The following is a 26,560-nucleotide window of genomic DNA, read 5'->3' on the forward strand; positions in this document are numbered from 1 at the left end:
AATCAGCATGGACTGATGAACAAGATAAACTAAACACGAACTAGGGACTGAGTAATAGTCGGCATCATGAGAATTTCAGAGATTGCATCTCGGCGATAATAGAATAGATGACAGAAGAATACCCATTAAAGGTCATTCAGGAAGACGCTTCCCTAAGCTTAAGGGACTGTATGTGCCAGTTACACTAAGTGTCACCCTCGCGAGTGAGGAATTTTATTATCCTTGGTACAGAAGGATTACCGCCGAGGCGAGTAAGGATCATCGATGATGTGAAAAGATGCCAAAGATGAAAAGGTAAAACACCTATACGTAGATCATCGTAACACTAAATCTTAGTGCTCCCCTAAAGGGGGGGAATATGGTGTGATGTGGCATTAAGTTAGAATTAAGTGGTTCTAGTAACTATGGAATGGTAAAGGAAGAATGCGATAAAAAATGAGAAAGGTATGAGATTGTACTTATTCAAATCCTACAGATATTCTACGATTCCAGAACATTATGCAAACACGATGTCAAGGAGAGGAAGTAAGGTTTCCTGCCCGAGATGTTATTGATAAATAAGGAACCGGTGCGAGACGTAAGTTAAGACAAAGGAAATAACCCAAGAAATATTACGCGGAATATTGATATGAGAATGGGCCAACGGGTAGTTAGTAGTTGATTCAGGAAGAGACTAGTTATGGCTAGACAAGAGGATACAGACAATCAACAGATCGTGCAAGATAAACATAGTGAATCCAGTCTCATAGCTATGACATTGTAATACTTGGGATATATTCAGATAGGAGTTGGAGTAGTTAAAGGCACCATATGAGTGTTACGGAAGTAAAAGAGAGTACCACTAGGAAGACAGTCAAAACTTCAGTTCAGGAGTAACCCTACAAGCACAAGGGCGTGGAAATAAGTAATTATGGATAATTATAGGCGAGGAAGAACATAAAAAAAAAACAATCTGTGAAGTATATGATGTAATAAGCTCGCAGCTTTACAAGAGTCAGAAGGTCTTCCCTAAGTACTACAATGAAAGACTAGCTGAGAGAATAAGGAAGAGGGCTTAAACCTAAGCACAATGACCTAAAAAGGAAATGGTCTTGTAACAACAGTCTCACTACAACATTGTATACACCCCATAAGAAAGTGGCACCTACCGTGGCTAATGAATGGGAAGTAAACTCAAAAGTAATATTCGAGATCATATGAGTTGCACAAAAACTCCGGCATGCGTGGGAACTAAGATAAGCTAAGTATGAACACAACAAGGGGTAGAAAGACCAGGAAAGGTAATAGCTTACGTTTAAAGAAAGCTGAGAAGGAATGAAAGTAAATATTCGATCAATGATCCAGAGTTTGTTACATTATGAATGCACTCAAGATATCAGAGTATTATCCATGCAGCATATATGGTGACAATCATACCGCCATAGAAGACTCTGGTATAAGTTAAAAGAAAGAATTGAGTCCAGGTCATAGACAAAGGATTGAATCATTAGAAGTTTGTATCATAGATATTCCATAGCGCCCATGAAAGGCTAAAGTAACACCAGGAGCCGTAAATCGGAAGATAGCTTAAGCCTACATAAAGGCTGATCAGAAGGAAGAGGAAACTAAAAAGTTACATTAACTGAGTAAATTAGGAGTCTGATTATTGGACCCAAAATATTATAGACATTATGATTGAGAACATTGCAGAATCACTCTTAATATAAGAGGTACAAGAGAGATAGTACAACAACCGTATTCTATAACGGCTCTACGAGAAAGCCAAATAGAAAGTTAACAGTACAATCAAAAGAAAAAGGACTCCAAGGGACTACGACGACCAAGTAGCTCTGCCTTGAATCTGGTCGATCAAGAAGCTAACTTTGCCTGAGTTCGTTAACTCCAATACCTAGATCTGCACAAAATTATGCAGAAGTATAGTATGATGAGTACACCACGGTCGGTACCCAGTAAGTATCAAGACTAACCTCGGTGGAGTAGTGACGAGGTATAAATAAAGACACCTACTAGTCATAATAACATGTGCAATATATGAGTACAAAGCTAATTGAACCGAGCCCGATCACAAGGGATAACAGAGCCAATTGAACCAAAAGGGTAGAAGGGTACCTCCGCCTTGGGGTATCAACCTACGACTAGAAAGACCCATAACGGTAACCCTGGGAAGAATGATTTTTAAGAGCATGTTACGGGCCCGGGTCAGAGCTTAGAACCAGAGGATGACATCGTTGATGGAATGGCAGATTGTTCATGACCTTCATTGAGGAATGTTGCATCGAAGCTGATACCAAGACACCGACCATTCGGTCTACTGAACCAAGAGAGACCTTGCAAAATTGGACCGCCAGTCCATCTATGGTTCGCGAGAGTCCTGGTAGTGTGGAATAGTGGTAATTTTAAAAAACACACGGTCAATTAAGGACTGAACCGTGCATGTCCTTTTCTGTAAAATTGCCTCTTTGAACGCTGAGATGTTCCTTTTGATGAAATAAAAAGAATTATTTTTCTTGAAATCATTGTAGATTCATTTTTTGCCCTTATTTATACTTAGTTTTCTTTTTCAATAATCGAATCGATCAAAACCTGCATTCTGCGATTATGACATATAACGAAACCCCTGAGCAAAATGATCTAGATTACGAAGAGTATGCATGATGCCTGAGAACCTCCCTCAAGACACCGAGTAGCTAGAGAGCCAGAAAAAGCCCAACCTTCGAAGAAATAGAAGTCATTAACTTAGGAAGTGAAGAATATGTGAACGAAACTCGAATCAACATCCATTTGAAGACAGAACAGAGGGAAGAATTAGTAGAACTCCTCCGACAATACATCAATGTATTCGCTTGGTCATATGATGACATGGCCGGATTAAGTACTGACATCGTCTCGCACTGATTTCCCACTGACCCTGCCAGACCACCAGTCAAATAGAAACCTAGAAAATTGAAGTTAGATTTTAGTCTAAGGATAAAAGAAGAAGTAACCAAGCAGATAGAAGTGAATGTGGTGAGAGTCACCAATTATCCTACATGGTTGGCAAACATCATACCAGTACAGAAGAAGGATGGGAAGATTAAGATATGTGTGGACTATCGGGATCTTAACAAAGCTAGTTCAAAGGACAATTTTCCTCTACCGAATATTCATATCCTTATTGACAACTACACGAAACATGAGTTGAAGTTGTTCATGGATTGTTTTGCCGGATACCACCAGATTCCAATGCACGAAAAAGACGTAGAGAAAACAACGTTCACTATGCCATGGGGAGTTTACTGTTATAAGTTCATGCCATTTGGTCTCAAGAACGTCGGTGCTACCTACATGAGGGACATGATGACCCTCTTTCACGACATGATCCACAACAAAATTGAGGTATATGTGGATGACATCATCATCAAGTCTCGGAAGAGTGCGGATCATTTGAGCGACTTGAAGTTCTTTGAACAATTGTGGAGATATAATTTGAAGTTGAATCCTGTGAAGTGTGCATTCGGAGTCCCCACAAGAAAACTATTAGGTTTCATTGTTAGTATAAAAGGGATAGAGCTGGACTTTTCAAAGATCAAGGCCATTCAAAACTTGCCTCCACCCAAAAGCAAGATGGACGTGATGAGTTTCCTTGGGAGATTGAACTACATCGGCAAGTTCATAGCTCAGTCAACGGTAATCTGTGAAACAATTTTCAAGTTGTTGAAGAAAGATGCTTCTACAAAGTGGACGGAAGAATGTCAGAAAGCTTTCGACATGATCAAGGAGTATTTGCCAAATCTACCAGTGTTAGTTCCTCCTGAACCCGGGAAGTGCCTGCTACTATACTTGTCTGTCTTGGATAATGCATTCGGATGCGTGTTGGGACAAGATAACGAGACTAGAAAGACAGAGCAAGCTATCTATTACTTGAGCAAGAAGTTCACACCATACGAATCCAGATACACCTTGTTAGAGTGGATCTGTTGCGCTATGACCTGGATCACTCAAAAGTTAAGGCACTACCTATTAGCATATACCACACATTTGATATCCCGACTCGACCCGGTCAAGTACATCTTTTAGAAGCCAATTCCTACAGGAAATTTAGCCAAATGGCAGATTCTTCTCAGTGAATTTGATATTGTGTACGCGATGTAGAAAGCTATTGAGGGACACGCATTGGCCGATCAACTTGCAGGGAACCCGGTGGACAAGTACTAAGAGCCACTCACTGTGTACTTCCCATATAAAGAAGTGTTGTTTGCAGGGAAGGACATTGCAAAGTCATACCCAGGGTGGAGAATGTTTTTCATTGGAGCGGCAAATTTCAAAGGTGTAGGGATTGGGGCAGTCCTAATTTCTGAGTTGGGACAGCATTACCCGGCTTCATCTAAGATAATGTTCCCTTCCACAAATAATATGGAGGAATATGAAGCATGTATCCTAAGAATTAGAATGGCAGTCGACATGAACATCAAGGAACTTTTGGTCATAGCAGATTCCGATTTGTTGATACACCAGGTTCAGGGCGAATGGACCACCAAGAATGTCAACATCCTTCCATACTTGCACTACGTAAAAGAGTTATTTAATAAGTTTACGAACATCAAGTTCAAACATATTCCCAGAATCCAAAATGAGTTTGCCGACGCTCTTGCATCTTTGTTGTCTATGATCCAGCATTCGAACAAGAATTACATCGACCCTATCTAGATAGAGGATTTAGATCAGCATGCATATTGTTTCCATGCAGATGAAGAGCCAGATGGTAATCATTGGTACTACGACATTGAAAAGTTCCTTAAAGAAAGAGAATGCCACCAATGGTCAGAAGCGAGCACTAAGAAGACTAGCGAACCACGTTTTCCTTAATGGGGCAGTCCTGTACAGGAAGACCCCAGATTTGGGTCTGTTAAGGTGTATAGATGTTGCTGAAGAACCAAGTTTACTGGAAGAGATACATGCAAGAACGTGCGGGCCTTACATGAACGATTTCACTTTAACCAAGAAAATTTTAAGAGCCGGATAATTTTGGATGACCATGGAAAGTTATAATATCCGCTACGTGCAAAAATGTCACCAGTGCCAAATTCACAGGGATTTCATCTGGGTTCCACCTAATGAGCTGAACGTAATGGGTTCTCTTTGGACGTTCGCCACTTAAGGCATGGATATGATTGGACCTATAGAACCTTTTGCATCAAACAGACATTGTTTCATCCTGGTAGCTATCGATGACTTTTCCAAACGGATCTAAGCTTCTCCATACAAGGCTATCACGAAGAAAATAGTGGCAAATTTTGTCTATAGCAACATAGTCTGCAGATTCAGGATCCCAAAATCAATCATAACTGACAATGTAGCCAATCTCAATAGCGATCACATGAGGGAGATTTGCAAGATGTTCATAATCGTCCACCGGAATTCTATAGCTTACTGGCCACAAATGGCTGGAGTAGTTGAAGCAGCCAACTGTTACACCCCATATTTTCGTACGTAAAAGTACGCCATAAGTAAATTGATGAAAGCTCGGAAATGAGATATTACATCCCACATTTTCGCACGTTAAAGTTTCGTCGTAAGTTAATCGACGTAAGTTCGGGAATAGGACTATTTTGAGATTATAAGTAGTATTTTAAGTAATTTGAAATAATTTTTAATTATGTGGATAATTAGATAATTATCGGTCAGTAGGAGATTAAGAAAATAATTTAGAAGATTAGTGGATAATTAATGAAATATTTGGATAAGGGTTAATGAACCCACATGGCAGCAACCCTTGCTCAAATGAATTACTCTTAATTCATTTGATAAGGTATCTTATTGGGAGGCTAAGTCATCACCTTAGTAAGACCCACACCCACTAAGGTATAAGACTTTTCTAATTCACAAAGAATTCATGTGAACCTTGCTAGAGATTACGGATGAAATTCTCCAAAAAGAATTCATGTGAACCTTTACAATGCTATTGCAACGTGAATTACAAATTCTTAAGGTGCACGGTACAATCTTTCTCAAGAATATCATACAGATGTTTTCCTACTCCGATCTTGTCATCACGTGTTTTGTCGCAATTAACGTGTGTTAGAGGGATTGTCAAGAGAATCGGTTCAGATATGTTAAGACTATCCCTTCTTTCTTTTGGCATGATCTATACGACACAAATGAAACGAGCAAATACACAATTTTTATAAATGACTCTATTCATAGAAATACTAGAGATGCTTATGTTCGTGATTACCCATGTGTCATATTATTCTATCATCTGTTCATGGGTCTCAGAAAATCCGTAAGTTGATAAAGTTTATTTTATGATATTAATCAAAGGTATAATGGTCTTATGACACTCTAAAAGATTTTATTGACGTACTTCTCATGCATTGCATTCATTTACATTGACCAATGACTAGATGGTGTTATATACGCGTATATATGTATATTATATGTATATGGGATATGAAAATACATTACGACGTTATATACGCACCACCACCAGATCAGCTGGTATACGTTGATGATTTTCCCACAGTGGCCGAGATGATATGATGGGATTCCCTCATAGGCTTGATGATGTTATGAACGCATATACCCATGCATGCTATGACTTATGCGCATATGCATGATATTATAATATTAAATTATTCAAAGAGATATTCAGATATACATGTTGAGTCTTTTACTCTATGTTTCTCTCATGTCTATAGTTTACTGATTTTCATTCCTTACATTCTTGGTACATTATTTGTACTGACGTCCCTTTTGCATGGGGACGCTGTGTTTCATGCTCGCAGGTCCGATAGACAGGTCGAGAGTCCTCCAAGTAGGCTATTAGCTCAGCGGAAGATATCAGTGCGCTTCATTTGCTCCGGAGTTACTATTGGTCAGTATGATTAGGAAATGTGTTGATTGGTATGGTGGGGCTCTGTCGCGACCTTTATAATATTTATGTATCCTTAGAGGCTTGTAGACATATGTTGTGTACGTGAAAGATTGTACGGCCTTATCGGTCTATGTTCAGTAAAATTTTGGTCTTATAGGCCCTATGTCACACGTATAAGTTTTTATGTCAGATTGGTTAGTCTTATATTGAGTATTCCCTTATGTTTATTCTGGTTAGCCCATGACGGCCTGTTTGGCCCGTTTGCCAATGATAGTACGATAAGAATGATATGTAACGTTGGTACTCGTTTGAGTAAGGCACCGGGTGCCCGTCGCGGCCCATCGGTTTGGGTCGTGACAAAAATGGTATCAGAGCAGTTTTGTCCTAGGGAGTCTACAAGCCATGTCTAGTAGAGTCTTGTTTATATGTGTGTTGTGCACCACACTTATAAACAGGAGGCTACAGGGCATTTAGGACTGTCACTCTTTCTTCTTACTCTAGATCGTGTGGTAAAGCTCAGTTGTAAGAACTCAATTTCCTAAACTCTATCTTATTCATAATACGACGATGTCTATGTCTAGAAAGATGAATGGTAAGAGATTGTAGGTGGCTGCAAAAGAGTTGAGCCAGAGGAACTCGATTTTTCATGATTCTTATGATGAGTAAATGTGAGGTCTTCAGCAGATCATGTGTGTACTAAGATGTGTAAAATTTCTTGATAAGGATCCCTAAGGCAAAAATGTCGATCCACTCTTATGGTAAAAATGAATAAAAAAATCGGAAGGTAGATACAAGTTTTAGTAAGTCAAAGAAGCAAGATGAAAAAGGGTACGAGCTATCCAGTTATGAAGATTATCGTAGAAGAATATAAGCCTTTTGAGTTACCTTCAACAATAACAGATGTATGTACAACTGGCCACACCCATCTCATTTATGCCCTATGGGGCTAACAGAATTAGTATAAGAGAAGGCAGGATGTCAGGATCTAGCTGGGGTTAGGGTAACCCAAAATGGTGGATGAATTGTTAGCGTTAGCTGACATTCCCGAAGGATATTGCAAATGTGCTAATAGATCTCCTTGTGAGACACTCAAAGGGTGCACTCTAAAATAGTACAGCTAGATATGAATACTACAAAGATAGGCACTGAAAGCCTTGAAGGGATAAATATTATCTTAGTGTAGCTCCCGTTCCTAGTGGAGAAAGAATGTTAGGCAACCCAAAGAGCAGTAGATGGAGCAAGGGGAGCTAAAAGAAAAGGAATGTCTTGTTCGAGTTTTCAGAATAAAGTGATAGACATAAATGTTAGCAGGGAATAAGAAGAGAGTTAATAAAGCATTATGAGTAAGATGTAATACATGTATGACAATGGTAGATCAAAAAGATGACAGTATTACAGAATCTATAGTCAAGTGAAGTAAAGGACGAGAGGTGACAGTCCTTGAGACAACAAAAGAGTATAGGCCATAAAGTCATATCCTCATTTCAAGAAATAAGTCTGTGACTCCAACACGACTGCCAAAAGGAAAAGTTAGACCCCAGAGTAATAAGAAATCAGCATGGACTGATGAACAAGATAAACTAAGCATGAACTAGGGATTGAGTAATAGTCGGCATCATGAGAACTTTAGAGATTGCGTCCCGGCGATAATAGAATGGATGACAGAAGAATACCCTTTAAAGGTCATTCAGGAAGACACTTCCCTAAAGCAAGCAAGGTGAGTAAAGTTAAGCTTAAGGGACTGTATGTGGCAGTTACACTAAGTATCACCCTCGCGAGTGAGGAATTTCGTTATCCTTGGTACAGAAGGATTACCACGAGGCAAGTAAGGATCATCGATGATGTGAAAAGATGCCAAAGATGTGAAGGTAAAACATCTATACGTATATCATCGTAACACTAAATCTTAGTGCTCCCCTAAAGGGGCAATATGGAGTGATGTGGCATTAAGTTAGAATTAAGCGGTTCTAGTAACTTTGGAATGGTAAAAAAATGCGATAAAAATGAGAAAAGGAATGAGATTGCACTGATTCAAATCCTACAGATATGCTACGATTCCAGAACATTATGCAAACACGATGTCAAGGAAAGGAAGTAAGGGTTCCTACCCGAGATGTTATTGATAAATAAGGTGCCAGTGCAAGACGTATGTTAAGACAAAGGGAATAACCCAAGAGGGATTACGCGGAATATAGATATGAAAATGGACCAACGAGCAGTTAGTAGTTGATTCAGTAAGAGTCTAGTTATGGCTAGATAAGAGGTTACAGACAAATCAACAGATCGTGCAAGATAAACATAGTGAACCCCAACATGGGAATTAAGTCACGCAGATATGACATCATGATCCTTGAGATATATTCAGATAGGAGTTGGGGTTGTTAAAGGTAAATAAAAGAGAATGCCACTGGGAAGACAGTCAAAACTTTAGTTCAGGAGCAACCCTATAAGCACATAAGCGTAAACTACGGAGAATTATAAGCGTGGAAGGAAATCAAAAATTCCGTCGAGTATTCAATGTAATAAGCTCGCAGCTTTATAAGAGTTAGAGGATCCTCCCAAAGTACTACAATGAAAAACTAGCTGAGGAAATAAGGAAGAAGGCTTCAACCTAAGCACAGTGACTTGAAGAAGAAATGTTCTTGTAACAACAATCTCATAACAATATTGTATGTACTCCGTAAGAAAGTGGCACCTACCATGGCTAATGAACAGGAAGTAAAGTCAAAAGTAATATTCGAGATCATATGATTACACGAAAATTCCGGCATGCCTGGGAACTAAGATAAGCTAGGTATGCACGCAACAAGGGGGCAGAAAGACCAGGAAAAGTAATAGCTTGCGTTTCAAGAAAGTTGAGAAGGGACGAAAGGAATTATTCGATCATTGATTCAGAGTTAGTTACGTTATGAATGCATTTAAGATTTCGGAGTATTATTCATGCAGCATATATGCTGACAATCATACAGCCGTAGAAGACTCTAGTATAAGTTAAAAGAAAGAATTGAGTCCATGTCAAAAATAAAGAATTGAATTGTTAGCAGATTGTATCCTGGATATTCCATAGCGTCCATGAAAAGCTAAAGTAATAGCTAATACCAGAAGCCGCAGATCGGGAGATAGTTTAAGCCTGCATAAAGGCCGATCAGAAGGAAGAGGAAACTAAAATATTATATCAACTAAGTAAATTAGGAGTCTGATTATTGGACCCAAAAAGTTATAGACGTCATGATTAAGAACATTGCAGAATCACTCTTAATATCAGAGGTACAAGAGAGATAGCACAGTAGCCATATTCTATAGCAGCTCTACGATAAAGCCAGTTAGAAGAGTACCAACCTTATAAGAAGCTAGTATGAAGCTCCCACCGGATTATGCATACACCAAAGCTGCAAGTGTTATAATAAAAGCTTCAAGTTGTGGATGTGAATTGTACCTATGTGGAAGGGAGGTCATGAAAGAGATAAAATATATGATGTGAGATTTTAAGGAAAAGGTGAACAACGTACGAGATACTCAAATGCAGAAGGTTGTGAATAGTTCATACTTCGGATAGAAGGGTAGAAGCACGGGGATTCAGTATCCAGGAATGATAGCAGCATCATCAGTGGCATATCTTCCAGCCTATAGTTTCTAGGTACTGAGAGATCTAGTCAGGAGAGCAAATAAGAGTTGGAGACGATATGATGTCTCGCTTGATGTTCCAAAATAACATAAGAAAATCTATGGTGCAAGCAAGTTGAAGGAAGGTGGCGAATAATATAAATAGATATGTGTAGGTCGCAAGCTAAAGTATGGTAAAGCGACAAGGTTTTAGGAAGACAGGAGTAAGGATAAGAAAGGGCGAGTGAGAAGGTGACGAGAATGCATAAGTCCTCAAGATTAAGCCCATGAAAACAAGAAAAGCTGATGGTTTCTCTAAGTTATACAAAGCTCAGTATAGCCTGAATGAACTCAAAGGATTCTAAGACTAATGGAATTTAGAGGAGATGGAATGTTGCCCTGATAGTACAATGAGGGTGTAATTGTGATAGATAAAGGATGAGGATTGGTCCTTCGATTGAGTAATGATTTGAAGAGGATTTCATGAATTGTATGGGATTAAAATACCCACGTAAGTGAATAACATTGGGATGCTATAAAATACGGTTATTGAAGTATAGTATCGCCGCTAAGTGGATCAGGAAAATCACTTCAAATATTGGTCGATGCAACGTAAGCCCTAGTGGGAAGGTATTACGTAAGAAGTTTCAAGTTATCAGTGGTATATTGTAGATCAATATTGAGGTGAATCAACAATGGATGGACAAAAGTCACAAAGTATGAGATGAGATTAGGCCGTCATTCTTAAGATGAACAGTAATGAGGAAGCATTAAAAGACTTAGATTTATACATATGGGATAAGCAACAAAAGTAAACTGGAGTTCGGTAGCAGACCTCAGTAACGATAAATCGAAGTAAGAGTTATGGTATAGTATGACCTACCTAGATGCAGTAAAGTCATACGAATGGATAACCGGGTCGATGAAATAACATATAGCAATATTTGTAAGTTCAACAAAGTATCGAGCAAAGAACTTCAGTATACCTATAGATGTCCAGAGAGACATCTTATCAAGCTCTGTATATGCTTACAAAGTGAGGCCTAGAGATTGGCTAAAAACTGGAGGAAAAGGGAGAGAAGAGTCGCATAGGTGCACATACAAGGAAAACATCGTACAGGCTACATGACAGAAGGTAGCAAGAGTTACGATATTGGAAGAATTCTGACCACAGACCGTGGTGTTAGAAAGAGGCCTAAAAAGGGAATGCCCTAGCCTTTGGATTTATTCAAAGAACAGTTGCCTAAATGGCAAGAAGAGTATTAAAGTATTCCCAAGAGTTCAAGTTATCAGTGGTCTATTGTAGATCAATATTGAGGTGAATCAACAATGGACAGACAAAAGTCACAAAGTATGAGATGAGATTAGGCCGTCATTCTTAAGATGAACAGTAATGAGGAAGCATTAAAGGACTTAGATTTATACATATGGGATAAGCAACGAAAGTAACCTGGAGTTCGGTAGCAGAACTCAGTAACGATAAATCGAAGTAAGAGTTATGGTATAGTATGACCTACCTAGATGCAGTAAAGTCATACGAATGGATAACCGGGTCGATGAAATAACATATAGCAATATTTGTAAGTTCAACAAAGTATCGAGCAAAGAACTTCAGTATACCTATAGATGTCCAGAGAAACATCTTATCAAGCTCTGTATATGCTTACAAAGTGAGGCCTAGAGATTGGCTAAAAACTGGAGGAAAAAGGAGAGAAGAGTCGCATAGGTGCACATACAAGGAAAACATCATACAGGCTGCATGACAGAAGGTAGCAAGAGTAACGAGATTGGAAGAATTCCGACCACAGGCCGTGGTGTGAGAAAGAGTCCTAAAGGGGGAAATGCCCTAGCCTTTGGATTTATTCAAAGAACAGTTGCCTAAATGGTAAGAAGAGTATTAAATTATTCGCAAGAGCTATGGGTTATGAGAATGATAAATGCATCATTCAACATTCGAGGACGAATGTTCCAAAGGGGGGAATGATGTTACACCCCATGTTTTCGTACGTAAAAGTACGCCATAAGTAAATTAATGAAAGCTCGGAAATGAGATATTACATCCCGCATTATCGTACATTAAAGTTTCGTCGTAAGTTAATCGACATAAGTTCGGGAATGGGACTATTTTGAGATTAGCATTATGCTATTTCAAACAAGTGACGAGTAAATTCGGTAAGGTGAGATGGTAAGCAAATAAAAGAAAATGAATTTTCGTCAAAGTTTGACATGTTAGGATAAAATACGGCCCGAGTTAAAATACCCGGTATTTATGGACTAGTACCATACAAGGTACTACATGGCCATGATAGTGAGGTGTATAAAGTATGTTAAAAGTGAGTAGTATTTTAAGTAATTTGAGATAATTCTTAATTATGTGGATAATTGGATAATTATCGGTCAGTGAGAGATTAACAAGATAATCAAGAAGATTAGTGGATAATTAATGAAATATTTGGATAAGGGTTAATGAACCCACATGGCAGCAACCCTTGCACAAATGAATGACGCTTAATTCATTTGATAAGGTGTCTTATTTGGAGGCTAAGTCATCACCTTAGTGGGGCCCACAACCACTAAGGTATAAGACTTTTCTAATTCACAAAGAATTCATGTGAACCTTGCTAGAGATTACGGATGGAATTCTCCAAAAAGAATTCATGTGAACCTTGCTAGAGAGTACAGATGGAATTCTCCAAAATGAATTCATGTGAACATTTACAATGCCATTGCAACGTGAATTACAAATTCTAAGGGAGCACGGTACAATCTTTCTGAAGAATATCATATTTTTCCTATTCCGATCTTGACGTCACATGTTTCATCGCAATTAACGTGAGTTAGAGGGATTATCAAGAGAATCGGTTCAGGTATGTTAAGGCTATCTCTTCTTTCTTTCGGCATAATCTATACGATACAAACGAAACGAGCAAATGCACAATTTCCAAAAATGACTCTATTCATAGAAATACTAGAGATAATTATGTTCTTGATTCCCCATGTGTCATATTATTCTATCATCTGTTCATGGGTCTCAGAAAATACGTAAGTTGATAAAGTTAATTTTATGATATTAATCAAAGGTATAATGGACATATGACACTCTGAAGATTTTATTGATGTACTTCTCATGCATTGCATTTATTTACATTGACCCATAACCAGATGGTGTTATATACATGTATATATGTATATTATATGTATATGGGATATGAAAAAAGGTTACGGCGTTATATACGCACCACCACCTGATTAGATGGTATACGTTGATGATTTGCCCACAGTGGCCGAGATGATATGATGGGATGCCCTCAGAGGCTTGATAATGTTATGAACGCATATACCCATGCATGGTTTGACATTTACGCACATATGCATGATATTATAATATTAAATGACTTACAGAGCTATTCAGATATACATGTTGAGTCTTTTACTCCATGTTTCTCTCATGTCTATTGTTTACTGATTTTCATTCCTTACATACTCGGTACATTAATTGTGATGACGTCCCTTTTGCCTGGGGACGCTGAGTTTCATGACTGCAGGTCACGATAGACAGGTCGAGAGTCCTCCAAGTATGCTATCAGCTCAGCAGAAGATATTGGTGCGCTCCATTTACTCTGGAGTTGCTATTAGTCAGTATGATTAGGAAATGTGTTGATTGGTATGGCGGGGCTCTGTCCCGACCTTTATAAAATTTATGTATCCTTAGAGGCTTGTAGACATATGTCGTATACGTGAAAGATTGTACGGCCTTATCGGCCTATGTGCAGTGAAAATTTGATCTTATAGGCCCTATGTCACACGTATAAGTTTTTATGTCAGATTGGGTAGTCTTATATTGAGTATTCCCTTATGTTTATTCTTGTTAGCCCATGACGGCCCATTTAACCCATTTACCAATGACAGTACGATAAGAATGATATGTAACGTTGGTATTCAGTTGAGTAAGGCACCGGGTGCCCATCGCGAGCCATCGGTTTGGGTCGTGACACCAACAAAAACATCAAGAGGATCTTACGAAAGATAGTGGAAAGTCATAGACAATGGAACAAGAAGTTGTTCTTTGCCATATTGAGTTACTGTACCACCATGATAACATCTACTGGGGCAACGCCATACATGTTGGTATTTGGCACAGAAGTTGTGATACCCGCAGAGGTCGAGATACCATCTTTGAGAGTCATTCAAGAAGCCAAACTAGATTACGCAGAATGGATACGTGCCAGGCAAGAACAACTCATGCTCATCAATGAAAAGAGAATGGACACAGTGTGTCATGGTAAGTTGTCTCAAAATAGGATGGCCAATGCATTCAACAGAAAGGTGAAACCTCGACAGTTCACACTAGGGTAACTAGTGTTAAAGAAGATATTTCTCCATCAAGAGGAGGCCAAGGGAAAATTTGCACGGAACTGCCATGGTCCTCATGTTGTCCATCGAGTATTTTTAGGAGGAGCATTGATCCTAGTAGAAATGGGAGGCAGAGTCGGCACGAAGCCCATCAACTCCAACGTAGTAGAGAAATACTACATTTGAAGACAATATAATTAGGGTTTGGTTGTAACTGAACTATGCCTGACCTGACTTCCCACTGTGGGATATGTAGGCAACCCACGTAGGGTCCGGTCTCCCTCCCCCTTTTAGTAATAGAAAATCCAAATGTCATTTTGTATGTATTAGGAACTACACCACGGCTTGATTTCCTCTAGCATGAATATGTAGGCAATCCATATCGGATTCAGTCATCTATTATAATCGAAGTACATTCTGGCCTGATTCCATTTGGATACATAGGCAGTCTGAGTCAGACTCGGGCACTTCATTTTAATTTTTTACCATTTTGCATCTACTATCATCGAACTACGTTATGACCTGATTCCATTTGGATACATAGGTTTCTTAGTTAGGCTCGGTTATTCCATTATATTTCATTCATCATTTTATCATCCTCGAACTACATCTAGACCTCATTCCATTTGGATACGTAGGCAACCTGAAAAAGGTTCGGTCATAACCCTAGGAAAGCCTTTGTAATGCATTTGTTTAGATTAGGTCGCGATTGCGACGGAAAGATATTGCGTCATTAGGGGAAGCTCAAGAGATCCTCATCAACGGGACAAAATCATCCAAAAATGATATTCGTGTAAAAGGAAATTTCTAAACATGTCATAATCAGGAACAACGGCATTTGCCATAAAGATAAACGATTTTCAAAATGTTTTTTGAAAATTCTATGCTTCCACCTTCCAAACTTCGTGGAATAATCCACCAAATCCGGGGCAAGGCCATTCCTACAATCAACACAAACAAATGCTCCCCCCCCCCAACTAAGAATTTTTCTTTGAGCGCAAGACCAAGAGGAATCAAGGATACCAGTGTGCATCGGGAACAATGATGAACTCGCTACCATCTCATGATCCCCTATCTCACTTTCTTATTCATTTTTTTCCTCATATGGTTAAGGACTAACTTCAAATTCTTTGCAGGTATTCCGGAACCAAGTCTTCGATGCATTCGGAGTACCTTGTATATATCAAATCATCTGCTCAACCAATCGGAGCGCGCTGTACTTATCGAACTGCCGGCCCCGCCGATCAAGCCCTGTATATAGAAAACTATCCGTTCAACCAATCGGAATGCCTTGTACATATCAAACTGCCAATTTCGCCAATCAGAGCCTTGTATATAGAAAACTGTTCGCTTTGCCAATTGGTGCCTTTCACAGATCGCACTGTCACTCTGCCATATCGGAGATTCCAAGTAGATAGTCACAAACTTCATCGCCGGCCCCGCCAATCGAAGGATAGATCAACCAATTCCACCATACGCTCAGCCAATCGATGGCCGCAAATTATTTCTACAGTCAAGAGTATGTCTTGGGCTTGCTCATTTATTTCTCTGCTTTATCTTAAATGTCTTGACGCTTATTTATGCAGCTTGCAGGAATTTTTACATTCAAAGTCATCTACTCCCATCGTGTGGAGATACTCCCATCATGCGGAGATTTTACATTTAAAGTCAACTACTCTGATCGCATAGAGATACTCTCATCATGTGGAGACTTAAATGCTTCGACGGCTATGGAACAGTACACATCCCGGCTAACAATCAAGTAAAATTCAAAGGCACATCCCTAACACCCCAAAAATGCTCCAGAGCTCGGCGACTTCAGATTCAAACATCTCGGAATCCCGAGATCCCAAATAACATTTAGCGTGTAGCCGGGCATTATCATTCCTGCATTATTTACATCATATCTTAACTTACTTTTCATTACAATATATTAGTATGTGTGTATCTTCTTTTGCAGGTTCAAACACTACGACCCGAAACTTCTTTTAAGCAGCAAACCAAGTTACACCACTATGAGGAACGACAAACTCATAAGCGAGCCAAGAATCCAAACTCCAACTCAATCTGATTAGTAGAACTCCAACATCATCACGTTTTTCAAGTCTCATAATCAAGCTACAATATGTGGAGTCACTTTGGGTTCCAAGATCTTCCCGCCTTGTAGTATCGTCATAACACGATACTGGGACAACTCTTGCAAGCACCATCCTCTTCAAATCATCATTCCAGAACTACATAAGGCCTGATCCTCGTTAAGCCCGAGGTATGTAGGCGATTCAAAGCCAGAATTCGGCCCCTAATCTCGCAACTCATAATCCTTCCCAAATCCATTGGTCCGTAAATCGATTTCTTTGTCCGCAAACTCTTTCATCGTCCCCGGCCAAATAGGGGCAGCTGTTGATGACCAATTTTGATCCTCCCTTTAAAAATTAAATTGTTTATGCTTAATAATTTGTAAAAAATGTGGTAAAATATTTTCTAATCAATAATACCTATTTTTATTAAAATATAATAGGAAATAGTAACTAACAATATTGAATTGATAATTTGATATTAAATATTTATGAATTATATTACTCTTACTATTTTGGAATTATTAAAATAACCTTTATATTTTAATAAACAAGTTTTACAATTAATTTAAAGAATTAACCTTTCATTTATAATTATATCACTCTTATTACTTTGGTTAATTCAAAATTAGTTTCATAATTTAATAAATGAAGTGTTCTAACAGATAAATAATTAGTTACAGTAACGGTAATATATTTGATGATTATATTCTATCACATTTAATTAAAATTAATTAAGTTTAATCAACTTAATCTTTAAAAGGGTTAAAAACTCAAAAGGATACAATTGCAATTAATTAACTAAACCCAATGTGGCTACGAATTAAAATTCATTTCAGCTAATTTAGCCCAAAATATAAGCCCAATATAGCATGACCCGGTCCGGAACCAAACCTCTGTTGTCCAATTTGGCAATCCATGCCAATCTTTGATAGCCAATCAAAGCGCGCCACATCACCTGTCTTTCCCACATAAAACAAAATACAACGGATCTGGACCGTTGATCCAAATCATCAACGGTCCACATTAATTCCCATTTCTTCCCTTTATTTTACATCTTTTGCCATATCATATCTCAACCGTTAGATCACACAGATCCAACGGCCCCCGCATTTTTCCAAATAACCATTTTTATCAAATCTCACCTTCTAAAAATTGGAGCAGTTGATCAAGAGATCCAACGGCTCAGATTCAGTCTTTCACTTTAAATCCAAAAGAACACCAAACCCAAATCATTCTCCCACCACCCAGCTGCCCTCATTTTGTTACACCCCATGTTTTCATACGTAAGAGTACGTTGTAAGTTAGTTGATGTATGCTAGGAAATTAGATCATCTTTGAAAGTACATAAAGTATGTTCATCATGTTACCTTGGAATTTACGAATATTTAAGATCACGAACTACAAGCACCAAGAGGATTGGAAGGTTTAGAAGCTAAACGAATTGAAGAAAATAAGTTTCGTCGAAACGGAAGTTGAAAATATTATAAACTGTACTATTAGGATGATACTAGGGTGATTAACATGCTAAGGATGTGATATTATGTGATATGTTAGTCGTGTGTTAAGTTTTAAAGTCAAACGACTTAGGAAACAAATGTCGACAAAAGTTGTCGCAAGTTACGTTCATACATTTTATTTAAAATTTTGGTCTAATGTTACTGAACTTTTCTCTCAATTTAATTGGGATTATGGGGTGATCCACCCACAAAATTTAATATCTATGAGTTTAGTTTCCAACTCATTAAATCATTCATCGATACGATATCAGAGTGGAGAGATATTTGCATTTTTGCGAGACTGCGCAAGCAGCTCCCTTTGGGACCCACAAGGTCGGTTGAGGATTATCTTGATATATAAAGTTGTAGCATTCATCTCTAAGTCTCATTTCGACCCAAATCAGACCTGAAAATCCTCTCTAGACATCCTAAATACATCTTTAGGGTTTTGAATCAATTTCATTATCCGCAACTCAAAGTCAAGAGGAGAACATATCAACGTGATCCTTATGACATAGGTAAGACTTTGCCGTCCTCCTTTCTCCTTATAACTCGAGTTTTGGAAAGATCTTCGTGGCTAAGGAATATTGTCACATCTGTATTTTATTTATATAAGAATAAGTAAGGGTGTGGATCAAAGGAAACAAGGTTTGGAAGCAAGAACACAAGAGGTATGTAGGGTTTTCGTTTCGTTTTGGGCATGATTTGGTTTAGCTATGTTCTAGCCTTTCTTCTTGATATTTTAAGGGTTGTTCAAGGGAAATATCAGTATGTATTGTATCCATGTATATTATTCAATTCCATATATGAATTATGGAAGGAAATAGTTTAGGTTGGAACTTCAAAACACAACAAAAACAAAAGGGCAAATCGCCCATTTGGCCTATGCCATCCGAACTTTTGTTTGTTCCGTTCCTTTGGTGTTTTTATGTAAACATAACCCACATATGATCCTAATATATTCATTTAATATTACATATGCTTAATTATCTTGTGTTGATTCTTATATTATTCCTAAATCATATTTAAACTTTCATGTCAGAAGTTAGCCACTATGAGCCGACATTACATTCATAATTATGTTTTGTCGATCATTTGACACTATTGTGGATAACTAAATCTCCTTTAGTTTTATGTTATCATCTTGTCCGCATATCCATTCCTGTGTATATTGTCTTTCTTGGTTTTGTTTTTGGGAATCATCCAGCTTTAGGGGAAACTCTGCCGAAATATTTGAAAATTCGAAGAGTTGGACAAATCTTAAGTTCCTTGGTTCTAAATTGATTATAGAGGGATCCTAATGAGTTAATTAACCTTCTTATCTCATGTACATACTTCGTTTCTCCCTAAAATGGGGATAGGATCCTCCGTCCAACTTATGGATGACGAGCGTCAGATTACATTTGTGATTCTGTTTGTGGTTTCCTTCCTGATCTCTTGAGTCCGTATGATGTTGCCATATGTGTTATGCCTCATACATGTGTAAATTGATTATGATGGGGGGATATAGCCTATAACACCAGCAAGGTCTATTGATTACATATCGGGGGGAGAAAGCCCATAACGCCAACGAGGCCTACTGATTATATGTTGGGGACATAACACCAGTCGGGCCTGTTGATTATATATTTACCTGTTGGGGGACTATAGCCCATAACATGAGTCAGGATACGCGTATATAGCTACAGTTTTTATTGCATGACTACACATGAGGCGAGTTCAGTTCTACAATTACCTTATTGGGGGGATATAGCCCATAACACCATACAGGTATCAGTTCAGATAGTTGTTCAGTTTCAGCACAGTTTCAACTTAAACTTTGGTGCAGTTCGAGATCAGTTGCTAGTTCAGACACTTGTTTAGCATTCAGCTTATATTCAAATTTCCATCTTACAGTCATACTTTAGTATGCTTTACATATTCTTTCAACCCTACATACATTGTACATATCGTACTCACGTCCCTTCCGTGGTGCTGCATTTCATGTTGCGCAGGTACAGATAGATCAGTGTTTGAGCCATATCAGTAGACCATCCACCAGCTGTTGGAGTCACTCTGCTTACTCCTGGAGTTACTTATCTTTTTGTATGTGTACAGTCAGCTAGTTTGGGTATGATTGGGCCATGTTCCGTCAATACTTTTTCAGTTCAATACTCCCCAGGGCCTGTAGATATGCACTTGTGCAGTTAGTATGCTTTTATATGTCAGCTTGTGTTAGCCTTGTCAGCTTTCCAGATTGTAGAGGTTTTTCCTGCTTTAATCAACTGAGGATAAACCTTTATACTTGTTGCTCCATATCTACATGATATCACTATATATAGAGGGATTTGATCATGAAATTGAGTGTTAACTAGCTCTAGCAGCATGAAAACCTGTTAACTACCCATTGTATCATTAGATATCATATTATTAGGAAAATTGACCCCCTCGGGGTATATTAGTGCCTTTGTTATCCATCATCACCTCTAAGAAACTTTGGACAAGTCAGGGAAAGTTTCAGCCATGTGTATGTTAGTCCTGGGCCAATTTAAAGTGTCTATTGGTTTGTTCTGAGTGTCAAGGACCCACTCAGAGGCTCTAAAATGATAAATCTTCAGTAGAGCTAGTGGAAGTAGTGTATATGTCTTCTTGTATCCTCTATCACTTCTTGGATCACTTGACTAAATCTCTCTGAAACCTTAGTTAACTAGAAGTAGTACTTATCTGCTGACGATGTTCAATTGACTTATTGTGTCCTAATAATGATCCATTTAAGTGTTCTTACATTTGTTAAAGATCATCCTTAAGGTCACTAGATTTATTAGACTCTATCAATCCCTTCGCCATGATATACCCTTATGTTAGTATCCTGGTAAGAGATTCTAGGGTCGGTATTGTTGCTGACTCTGAGTTTTTCATGTCTTGGTATTTTGATAATAATGCATAATCTTCAGTAGTTATTTGTACCAGTGTATTGGGCTTCTGTGCAACTAAGTTTTTGGGAGGCTTATTATGAACCTTTTGTTATTTCTGATAATGCATGATATTGCCAAACTTTACTTGTGTTTAAACCTTTGAGGAAGAGTAAGAATAGATGGATAAGGGTATTTAGGTATGAACCTGGATTGTGGCTAACGTACACCTTCCTAGCACAAGCACTGCTCGGGTTCCTTGATACCCTTGTGAACTTTGAAGTGTCAGGGGCCCATATAGAAATTTTATCCATGAATAAGGCCTCGTTCTAAGCCTTTGATCATTAATTCTTATTAATCCTCATAGGATTAATATAAGTAGAATTAGTTTCACCGTATTCCTTCCCTTCTGCTATTATTACTTGCTATAATTTTATCTCTTGTTGAATTTCCACTAATTATTTCCCTTGTTCTTTTATTCATGTACAATATGGCCTGTTGAGTTCCTTTAGAACTCAAGTCCAAGTTCCATACTTGGGCCGTATTCCCTGTCTTCCTGCCAGTTGAGTTTATCCCTTGTGTGAACGCTCCTAGGCCTGATTATATGTCCAATATCTAAGAGTCCAGCTTTCTTTCTCTTTTATTTCAAATAATCCTTAGTATCTATTGCTCATGTGTTTGTGTGTTTGTGTATTTGTGTGTATATATATCTTTGAAACTAACATTGTTGTGGATTGTTATTTGAAGTTATGTAGGAAACATAGGCAAATCAAGACATATAAGTAAAAAGGGGAAATTAGATTATATAGTTCATCTACTTCAATCACTTTAATATTTTGAACATTAATAGTTTGGGACTAACCACTAAATAAACAAATAACTTTAGTTATATTTACCGCTAACAAACTTCAGTGATTTCAAGTTTTGGCAGATTCGAAAAGATGAAAACAAATCCCCTCAGAAAATCTTCAAACGAATCACGCACAATACAAAATTGTTTCAAAAAAAATCATGTACAGATTTAGCAACGAATGAGGAGGAAGGACATGGTGGGAGGTGTCTCACAGCGGTTGAATTACTAGCAGGTCAAGTATGAACAGCAGAGGCCAAGTAGTTACTTAAGGAGATGGTTAAACCGAAGTGGGAGTGACAGAGTAGCGTATAGATTCTATGGTAGGATAGCCATATGCCTTGAGAAAGTTTAGAGTGATTTGGGGATCATGGTAGACAATGACTAAGTCTATGAATTTCATTTGGGATGGTGGCTACCATACTGAGGAAGGTTGAATATTACGGAAAGGAGTTTACTTTTAATGAAGAGGGGTGTGAAAGCTTGATTATCATTTTGGGATGCAACATGAATTCGAGTTTTGGAACGTATAGTTGGGCCTTAAGTTGATGCTAATGGGGAATAAACGGACTATTATAGATGGTGGGTGAGCATGTGCTCAGAAGGGTTTACTGATTTTATGGTAGTTATACCTAGGGCAATGTCGTTGGAATATGTTGATATGGAATTCCACAGGAGGACTATCTTCTGTGAGCAGGTTAGCGGTAGCGTGATATTGATAAAGTTCCTACAAAGAGTTCTACTTTCTACCCAGCACGAGGCGTGTACTGCGATGTGAGCTTGGATCACTTGAAGAAGATGGTACGACTGTCAGGAGGTCAAATATGCGATTATGGCTGATAATCCGGAACGTTTTATGAAAGGTTTAACAAGAGATTGCAAGAAATTTGGAGGGTAATGGTGCGAGAACATTGTAACTGAGGAGGAGGAGTTATTGTGGGTTCTGGATATATGTGATGGTAGCTTAAAGCTAAGTGGGAGAGCCTACCGTCTATGATTGGGTCACGTGGTTATGTGCCTCGATAGTATCGAGTTATCGGTACATTGGTGGATCCGTTATGACTGAGGAAATAAAGCATCAAGGTAAATTCGGGCAAAGAACTTGATGAATGTGTGCTACATTTTGCCTTATCGATTCATGTGCTGATTTTGGGATGACTCAAAGTTTATGCTTCTTATAGATATGATGTACAAGGAGAAGGATTCATCCGGTTGCTTCTTTGGTAGTGTTCATATGTTACTAGTGCACTAGAGTTTGGTTATATATTCGGGACCAGGTCAGAGTTGGTGACTCTCAACAGTGGTTCTAGTGAGTTCAAGAATTTAAGCTCGGTGTCTAAGGATTTTGGATTCGTTATGTGGCTGAGGACCGTGATTTTGCAGTAGTGTGAAGAATACTTAGTGAATTTCTATATTATCATCGGGTCTGCAGTGCAGTGTTGGAGAAATTAGAGAAACGGCTTCGGATTTGTGTACGGTCTTTCAGAACGGGTGTATCAGTTGGAAATACTACTGAGTGCATGAGAAGGGTATGAGATGGCTCATGGGTATTGAGATGATGTGGTCTAGTGATTTGGGTTGCTCGGGATGAGCGTTGTTTGAGGTCTGATATGTGTTTGAATGGATCTATTATTATTTTGAAGGCAAGTCAAGAGTAAATTAGAAGAAGTTGGGTCAGTTTGTAATGATTTAAATCAGCATGGTTGGGGAAATGATCAGTTCCTTCAGTGTGTTAAGCTATACAGGTGACTCGTGGTTGTACATGTGGGATTGACAGCCACCTTAATTTGATTGATTTGGAGATATTTGATTTTGATGGCCTTGTTATGTGTAAATGAATGCCGGAAGAGTTATGGCGGTTTAGACCACGACTTGAGAGTTGTATTTTCTGTGGTTATGGGAATTCGGTTATGTGTTGAAATTGTTCTTCTGAAATAAGTGGAGTGAGAGGGTTCTAGCCGATGAAGTGTTTATGCTACTGGTGGTTCAGGTGTTTTGTGAAATTCTTGTACTCTCGCGTAGCGGCGTGATAGGTACAGTGAGCGGTACAGATTGAAAGTTGAGGATCAAGGTTGCGGTTCAATTTTGATAAGAATTTCATGAGCTCGGAGGGGCAGGGGAGGATTTCAGATGTTTAGGGTATGCTGGCACTATTTTCGGGCAGTCGGGGGATGGTCTATTTTGTGGAAGAAGTGTTGGCTATTGAATGTGAATGCTTGACTAGCACTATAGAAATAGCATGGTTGATGGCCATTGATGTACAGATTTTACTACCTGGTGCGGAAGGTTTAGGAGTATATCCCCCGGGAAGGTCGTATAATTGTGACGTGTTAGTCATTTGATTGTTAAAGATTGAAATTAGGCATGGAGATTTTGGTACTGTCACCAATAGGAGAGGTTATGACTGAGAGGCACTCTATTCCATTGGTTGTAGACTGTGAGAGTTTGTATCGGATTGGACGACTGATCGTATGTGTCGGGAATAGGGTCATTGTGGATCCCTGAAAGGTTATCGGCCCAGTATGGGATGATTGGAATCGGCTTGAGGTTCGTTGGTAGATTTAAGGTGAATGTATCCTCTACATCTGGTCGGATATGTTCATTCAGAATAGCATTATTTATGGAGGAGTCTTCGGGCGTTGGATGTTATTCCTGTCGTCAGCTATTCTATGTAATACTCTATTATGCCATGTGGGTATGAGACGGCTTGATTATTTGCACATGTGTTGTGATCCCGTGTAGCTTGTGGTTTTATATGAGCAAGATGTCTCTCGAGATACAGGTCATTTATTGCACCTTAGTCGTGCTTGAGTTCTTGTAGCGCCTGGCACTATCTATCTCCCAAGGGTTGTATTTATGCACTTGGCGTGCTTGTGGTCGATATTCGGGCATTTGGTGAGTATGAGCATTAGGGCTTGATGGATATTTCCTTATTGATTGTTATGTGTGGACCGGGTGGCATGCCGCAATGGGTATGATATTTCGATCTGGTTGCACGCCGCAACGGTATCATGTGTGGATCAGGTTGCACACCGCAACAGTAAGATGTTGAGTACGGTTCCTTATACTTATTTTATGTGCTATGTTTCTCATTTCTAAGATAGGTTCATAGCATATGTTTGGTCGTTTTATTCGTTATGCGGGCTGGATAGTTCTTTACCCGAGTTTTTTTCCCTTGATTGGTCATATTCGAGTTGTGGCTTGTTGATGCATTGATGTCGTCATATGAGATTTTAGGTGGTTTCTGATGTGGCTTGTCAGTCGAGCAACTTGTATTGGGTGAGACGAGGTTATCGGGCCTGAAATCAGTGCAATCGGATTTATATAAGTTATATTAGAGGGAAAATATCACTATTCAGTTTAGAATGAGGCAAGTGTTCTTGTTGAGCGGAGGAATTCCATGAATTATTGATTTGGCGGGTGGTTATGAGTTTCTACACATCTCTTTCCTCATTGCAGTATTGCGAGGGTCGGAATTGGACTTATATGCGTTATGATATATACTACGGGCATCAAGTTCATGAATTTGCAGCTATTGTGGTTGGAGGATTTTATATTAGGCATACGAATTGTGCGTTGCAATGTGTGATTACAGCATGGGTGGATGATTATGTTTTGGGTTTAGCATGTTGAGATTGATACGGTGTTCGTATGTTAGAATCAGGTCTCGTGGAGGATTCTGGATGTTGGAATTTGGTTCTAAGGCTTGTGGGCTAAGGTAGCTGGAAGGATCTTCAGTCTGGCTGGAGCTAATGTGCTCACATGGGTTATGGTGGCACGGGTAGGCACGCGTGGTGCCAAACAGTGATTTTGGGCAATTCTGGAGTGGTTCTTGGCACGTTCGAGGACAAATGTATGCTTAAGTGGGGGAGAATATAACGACTCGATCGGTCATTTTGCGCTCTAGGCGTCGTTCGGTGGTTTGAGGCCTTGAGTAGCTTCACTTCGTGTTTTATGACTTGTACGTGTGGTCGGAATTGAATTTCGGGAAGTGCGGAGTTGATTCGAAAGGAAAATTCTCAATTCGGAAGCTTTAAGTTGGAGGAGTTGATCAAGGTTTGTCTTTTGCGTAAACGGGTTCGAAATCAAGATTTGAAGATTCCAATAGGTTCGTATAATGATTTTGGACTTGGGCGTATGTTCAGGTTGAGTTTCGGATGGTGCGGGAGCATTTCGGCGCTTAATGTGGAAAGTTGGAATCTTGAAGGTTTTAGAATTTTCTAAGTTTGATTTGAAGTGGACTTTGATGTTATTGATGTCCATTTAGAATTCTGAGCCTTGAAATAGGTTCGTATTATGATTTATGGCTTGTACGTAAAGTTTGGCATCATTCCGGGATGTTTAGATATGGATCAGACGCGTTCGTTGAAATTTCAAGGTTTGAAAGCTAAAAGAAGGATTTTGATCGTTGATTCATAGTCTGATTGTTGTTTGGC

This window comes from Nicotiana tomentosiformis, chromosome 7, assembly GCF_000390325.3.
Source record: "Nicotiana tomentosiformis chromosome 7, ASM39032v3, whole genome shotgun sequence".
NCBI classification, from domain to species: Eukaryota; Viridiplantae; Streptophyta; class Magnoliopsida; order Solanales; family Solanaceae; genus Nicotiana; species Nicotiana tomentosiformis.